This window comes from Schistocerca gregaria, chromosome 2 (genome assembly GCF_023897955.1).
Source record: "Schistocerca gregaria isolate iqSchGreg1 chromosome 2, iqSchGreg1.2, whole genome shotgun sequence".
In the NCBI taxonomy this organism is placed as follows: domain Eukaryota; kingdom Metazoa; phylum Arthropoda; class Insecta; order Orthoptera; family Acrididae; genus Schistocerca; species Schistocerca gregaria.
Window position 1 is genome coordinate 1,030,725,299 of NC_064921.1, and position 6,194 is coordinate 1,030,731,492.

Genomic DNA, 6,194 nt, shown 5'->3' on the forward strand with positions numbered 1-6,194 from the left:
CAGCATCCTTAAAGCACTACTAGAATGTAAATGTCCTAGGAAATTGGCATTAACAGCAAAGAACTGAATTTTATTTGATCCTGTAGGATTACATGGTGTACAGTTTACGTACATGTAATGTAAGAAACGTCAAAAATACAAAAATCTTCCTTATCATATACTTCAAAACTACAGACCAGATTATACGCATCTTAAAAACCTTAAAATATCCATGAAAGATGCTCAAATATCCATGAAAAGTGTCGAAATATGCAAGATCAAATAATGAAAAACCATGGTAGTTACTGCGTGCATTATATCTCGAAGTCAAACCTGTGCATGTTAGTTACGAGGAAGAGAGCCGGCCAAGCGAAAAATCGGTACATTTAGAATGCCGATATCATTTTCTGAATACTTTTTAGTAGTTGTTGTGAAGAGGGCCTTCCTGGGATTATTTTCTAAAAATTTGCAAAATGTGGACGCATACTATGTTTCAAGAATTGTTCCTTCTCAGCTATTGTTGTCAGTAATTTGCGGCTGCGATGCGAGTGAATCGCTGCGAGATACGTCGACGCACAGAATCAAGCTCAAAAACTCAGTAATATTTTATTTAAAAAACAACACAAAATCATTAATTTTTTAAACAGCATTAACTTTTAATGAATGTTATTGTACCAGAGCATCATTTACAATTTATTTTACATTTTTCTTCTATTGTAAACAAAAACGACCAAGTACTGTTCCGAATGTTCGGTAGTAAGATTGTGTCTTCGATCGCTCAACATATTTTTATAAACAGAAAAGGACCGTTCTACATCAACTGAGGTAACAGTGCAATATTTAAATTTGGGTGCTATGTTGGCAGTTGTTGTTTCTGGTAGAAGTTCACCTATCCCATTAATAAAGCTATCAATTTGGCACAAGGGTTCAAAGCCTGGGTTACTGTTTAAAATGTTTTCAAAATTTTCTTTCTAAGTTTTCTTGGGAATGCTTCCAGCAAAGAGGAGTTTACTAGAATAATTATAATCATTAACTGAATTGATTCATTCAAAACCTCGAGTTTCAAGCTTTTTAATACTTGCAGGTATATGGGAAAATGAGGTTTAATCACCGCAATGTCTTTTCTAATACGGAATCATTAAACGCTTTCTTGCACTGGCAAACTGCCAAAGCCTCTGCACTATCGAAGTCGTTTTTCCCCTCTAATGGCCTCCAAATGTTCATTGTAAAACAACACATCTTCGACTCGTGTACCCAACGAATTACCGCGGATCGGGTGGTAAAGGCACATTTGCTAGTTTTTCGTTGTAGGTCTTCATCTGAGCAGGAGCCTTGAGAAACATTTTCATTCTGAATGAAATCAGTTTATTTACATTCATTAACGTGGATCGTTCTTCAGCAAGGTATTGTACTCCATGAGCAAAGCACATCATATGAATCAAACTGGGATAAAATACTCGGTGGACTTTTCCTGCTTTGATCATATAGGGAGCATCATATGAAATAAAGACAAACACCTTTTCAGCTGCAGAAGATTTTGGAAATATTTTTCTAATACTCTCATTCACAAATCTGGCGATCGTATTTTTTCAAGTTCTTTGCAAGTCGCTAAATAGGAAGAAGGCTCTTCTTGTAAACCATCAACAATTAAATTTGCAAATTAACGGCAACAAGTATTTGTAATTTCGTCAACTGAAATCCAGATAATGCTGTCCTTGAGTTCATTGCTTATTTCTTCCAGAACATTTACGTAAATTGTCGGTACGTAATTTTTACGCAGTGTTGATACATATGGTATATTTTGATTTAAGCAATATTTGTGCAGGAAGTTGTCGTGGTCCTTTCTTCTGCATTCCTGCGATATGAAGACTTGTCTTGACACGCTGGCCTATTTGAAACTTTTTTTTTTTTTGCACGAAACGTCGCGAACTTGACAATGTGAAACAATTTCGTGTAAGTTTGTGAAGAGGAATATTGTTTGAAATGGATGCTTCAAATAGATCCATGTTAAACCGACTTTTTTTGTTACCTTTCCAAGAAACTACGTTTCTTTTTTCTGGCGGCATGGCGCACAACACATTACTCACTACACGTCGTAAACATGTTCAACTGTACATGTGAATAGAAAGCTAAACTGAAACATGGACGTGCGACTTAAAAGCTTGCGTAGTTTAATTTAATTGTTGTCGATTCATACGGCATGACAGCGGAGAGGATCAACTGTGAGCGCGGGCGCAGAGACTCTGTCTCCCTGTTTCTCTACCTCTTCGTAATGCTTTCGCTAGGAAGTGGCCTCGGTTAGCGATTGCAGGCATTTCCAATATATATTTACAAATTTAGTGTGAGCAGTACTCATCAAAACTGTAAAATTCCTTTCCACCAGACAGTCTTTTAGATTCCTTGAAAATTTAGTGTCATGTACGTTGTCATGCAGTTTTTTTTAGGTAGGCTTCTCAGTAATTTGATGCGTAAGGACTTTCAGTTTGTGGGGTACGCTTTGCATGTCATTCTTCCTCTGTATGTTGTGGGTGTGTACACTAGCATTTGTAGTTCAACTCTGCACCATCTTTTATGACATATAGTATAGTTTTATTTATGTACAAGGAGGAAAAAGTTAAGATGCCTAGTCTTTAAAAGCAGTTTCTGTGTGTTTCAAATTTTTTTTAATTTCTTGAATGTTTGAGATTCTCCACACTACCACTCCATAATGCAGGTATGGTTTGAAGAGTCCATGGTATATTGTACACAGAAGCTGTTTGTTTGCCTCATTATAAATATGAGAGATCTGAGTTTCTTACAGGCAGAATTAAAATGTTGTTTCCCTTTCGTCTTGTTGTCCACCGTTAATACCTAACAATCTAGTGGATTCTACTTCTTCAGGTCTCGTTACACCCACCTCTAAACCCATGTGCACTGCCTTCTCTCTATTTGTGACCGCTGCATACATACACCAGCTGTGACATAGTCGCGAACATGAGCAGTGATCCAAACTGTCAAATTTTTTATTTTTATTTTTTTATTGCAGTCTTTGATCACAGTATAAGTTCCTTTGAAATGGTGTAGAACAGATCTGAAGATGGTCATTACTGACTGAAAGCGGTCATTGTCAAAGGAATTTATGTTGTGATCAAAGACTGGAATAAAAAAACATTTGACTGCATACACAGTCTTTTTTGGTTTACAACAAACCCATTTTCCAGGAGCCACTGAGCTGTGATGTTTGCAGATATGTGTGCCCTTCTCTTAAGCGGAGCCACAGTTTGGTCATTCTTCATTATTGTCATTTCATCTGCATAAAATATTTTCTTCTGTCTCTCTTTGACTCCTGTATCACTAACCAACAGCTTAAACAGCAATGGCCCCATTAGCAATCCCTGCGGCACTCCGTATTTGACAGTTTTGGTTTCTGACTAACATGCCTCCCCTATGACACCAAGCTAGAAAAGGAGGTGACAAAAGGGTGCCCACAGGACAAAGGTTTTTGGGATATACAATATAATTCTCTGCTGAATTTAGATTACACAGCTAATACAAAAACAGTAGCATTTGCAATTGACTTAATAGTGTTGACCAAAGCAAACAGTGTCATTATTGCTGAGCAGCTCTGCAATAGAGAAAAATCACAGCTTGGGTCCAAAACAAAATCTGTTTTAATGAGCAAAAATCAAAAATAATGCTAATAAAAAGGAGGAGGTATAAAGACAAAAATTAAAATACTGGGTATAATTATTGATTTTAAATTGAATTTCAATTAACATGTACAATATACAGCCGAAAAATGCACGGAAGTTATTCATATTTTATCTAAATCAACAAGGCTCAACTGAGGACCTGATTTAGGAGCAATGAAAATAATTTACAAACGAACTATACAACCAATATAGGTATACACAGCTCCTGTTTCAATCATGCACTAAGAAGAAAATATAACTGTACAAAGATCGGAAGAATCCACCGCCTGATCAACATAAAGATTGCTAATGCTTACAGAATGATATCTACTGAAGCATAGTGCATTCTAAAAGGCCTTAAACCAATATTATTAAACTCCAGGCAATAGCTGAAGGACTTATTCTGAGAATGGAACAGGTTCAGGAGTGGATATAGTCATTAACAGCTCACCTGTTGTATCAGCTGAAAAGTAGACACTAGAAAATGGTTGCACCATTAACCAAGTACAAAATTAGCAATCTTGTGAGCCTTAGAGAAAATAGAGAACTTACAAGAAATAAATGTTAAAATGGCAGCTGTAATATGCACGGACAATCAAATTATGCTGCTCTGATTAAAGAATTAAAGGAGTCATATACATCTGATGGAAGAGATCAGAAACAAAATTAGGGAATTGCATCAAAGGAAATGGCATATTATGGATGAAAGCACACGTAGGAAAACTTGGGAATGAAGAAGCCACAACAGAATCTCTTCGTCTGTGATCAGAAGAAAGTTAAGATGGACGTTGAAAGAAAAATGGGCTGAAACTACAAAAAGGGAGATCACAGAAGTTTTTTTTCTGACTGTTCAACATCATCTTTCCATAAAGTTACCACAGTCATCTGATCTTAGGACAATGTTAACCAGGCATGGAAAATTAATATCTTACTACTACCAGATCAGGCTAGCCCCAAGTGCTGCTTGTAAGTGTGGAGATCAAACAGTAAATCACCTGTTATGGGTGTGTTGTGATTTTAATACAGAGAGAGATGGCCCAAGGAAGAGTTTTATACAAAAGGGAGGCAGCTGGCCCATCAATAAACTATTTTCAATTAAGCTATAAATGAATCAGTTTCAAAAATTTTGTAATTTAATAAAGTTTCCTAGCATATGAATAGATATGTTACTAAAAGATAAAAAAAATGTTCTGTCTGAAAACTTTATATGAATGTACAGAAGCTTCCTATCATAACTATTATTATTAGAACACTTTTTATCATGTTCTACCTGGAAGTCTTTTATTGTTCATTCAGTAGTTTTCTCTTGTGAATAGTTTTCATCTGTACTGTTGCAACTCTTTATAATGAGACTACTTCTTTATGTATCTTGATATCTAAACATGGACTATTACAAATATTGTACTGGAGCATGTTGGGGAGAACAAAAAATCACCATACCTAAAACTTATATATATTGTGCATGACTTACTGTATATGGCTTTTCTCTTAAAACATAAGGCTTCACCTACTCACCTTTCTCTAATTCATCCTTAACTTCCCTCAGTCATTTATCCTGATCTTGAGATTCCCTGATTTAATGGAGTAGCTGAGAAATCTGTGTTAAAATCTGGCGTACCAAAGGAACTTGAACTCAATCTTCTGTGGTCTGATCATTTACTTGATTAACATCACCATGTGTCTCAAACAATCAGTCACCAATTTATCTGACGCCTTTTGTATTTCGCACCTCAAATTCGAAGATTAGAATGTGGGCTGACCACATGGCAATATGGCCTGTTTTATGTGGTCTAGCTAGTCCCAGCTGAGAGCTTGGTTGTCCATCTCATAGTTAAATTTCTGGTGTCCTTAGAGGTGGCAAAATTTTTCCATTCCAAATAACATTGCTAATGCTTCTAACTCATAAATGGAGAACTTTTTTTTCTACATCTTTCAATATACATGAGACATGAGTCTCCTTAATACTCTTCTTGTTTTGAAGTAAAACTGCTCCTTTTCCCAATGCTGATGCATCAGTTTGAAGAATAAATTTGGAATTAAAGTCCAATAGGGCTCACATGGGAGCCAATTTCAAGGTTTGTTTCAATACCAGGAACTTGTTTAACATTTAGCATGGTAGGAAATTAACTAATCACTTCCACTCTTCCTGAATCAATTAGAACCCCCTCCTCAGAAATGTCTTTTAAACTCTTCGTGGATGAACAGGCAAAAACTACCTTCCGAGGGTTAACTGACAGACACACCTTCCCTAACTGCCTAAGAAACTTCCAGAGATTTGTATATGTTCTTGAATGGACCTACTATATATCATCAAGTCATCAATGTAGGGATAGATGTAGTAGAATTTAATGTCAGACTACACACAATACTTTAATTTTAAGAGCACAGCTCCACCTGTAGCAAACTGAAATGGACATGGTTGATTTTAAAAATGATTCAGTCTGTTACAGATGATGTAATAGGCTTCAAACCTTCCCCTACAGTGTCCGGTTATATGCTTGATTGAAGATCAAGGCTGGTAAAGATGGTGTTGGTAGGGGGAAG